The sequence below is a fragment of the Drosophila virilis genome, unplaced genomic scaffold (genome assembly GCF_030788295.1).
Source record: "Drosophila virilis strain 15010-1051.87 unplaced genomic scaffold, Dvir_AGI_RSII-ME tig00001840, whole genome shotgun sequence".
NCBI lineage: Eukaryota > Metazoa > Arthropoda > Insecta > Diptera > Drosophilidae > Drosophila > Drosophila virilis.
The window spans coordinates 242,552-243,702 of NW_027212862.1; the positions used below are offsets into that span (position 1 = coordinate 242,552).

Consider the following 1,151-nt stretch of genomic DNA (forward strand, 5'->3'; position numbering starts at 1 on the left):
CTACCGCAGGGCCCAATTGTAGAGAGAGTCATTACGTTGGAAGAGCGTATTGTGACGACCTTTGCATGTAAAACAATTGTGAGCACTTGTGCAATCCTTTAACTGATGACCCCTAGCGAAACAGTTCAAACATAGTTTTTGCTGTTTGATGTAAGTTGCTCGTTCGCTGACGGGCGTTTGTAGAAATCGTGGGCACAGACGGATAGGGTGATTCTCCCTGGAGTATAATTAGCAGGCTTGCGGCTTGTTAGCAACCTTATTCTCAAATGAGTTAAGCCTTCTAGAGTGCGATAGCGTTCTAAGAGAAAGGCGTTCATCTCAAGCCAAGATAAGATGTCGTTTTTTCTCGAGATGGACTGTTCCCATAAGGAGAGTGTTATTTTTGAGTAATTTGGAGGAACATAGGAACACGATTTATTTCGGATAACTCCAGAGCTGTTAAGCAACCTTGAATGGTGCTCTGAATGTCCTTAATTGCCGCTCCAGACTCTTGGGAGATTGGCTGCAGGTTGAAAAGAATCTTGAGCTGGCTATTGACTAACAATTTTCGGTTCTCAAAGTGCTCAGTCAGATTGGCCCAGGCTGATCGGAAGCCATCGTTAGTAAAAGGTGACTTCGATACAATCGCCTGAACCTCACCGCTGGTTTTCGCACTGAGATGGAATAATTTCTCGACCTGGGATAACCTAGGATTATTTATGTAAATTGCAGTAAAGAGGTCTCGAAATGTGGGCCAACGTATGTAATCTCTGCTGAAGATTTCTGTGTCGCAAGGAAGTAAGCGACACCCGGTGCGAACATATGCCGGAATGGTGGACTGAGCGGATGGCTTATTTTGGACGTTAGCTGTATCGATTTGCTCGCTAAGTTTAGCGGCGCATCTCTTATATACGAAGTAACAATAGTCGTACTTGGACTGCATGACTGAAATGGTTTCCATTGAACCGGCTTCCGAGATTATTGTTGAGCCGACCTCGTACTCTTTTTCAACCTTGTCTCACAAGGCTCGCACTTGGTCCCGACCGACCTGGCATGTATAGAGAGACGGGTCAGAGCCTCCAGGAGTGTTTAGTTTTGCCTCAAACTAACTTAGACGATCAGTGACAGCAATAAACTTGATTAAGGTCGCGTCATATTTTCTGCCGTTTTGG

The 1,151-nt window shown here is 45.1% G+C and overlaps 1 pseudogene; it reads right to left on the reverse strand.

The window, feature by feature from the left end:
* Positions 1-922, reverse strand: LOC138911658 (uncharacterized; annotated as a pseudogene).
* Between the last annotated feature and the right edge of the window lie 229 nt (positions 923-1,151).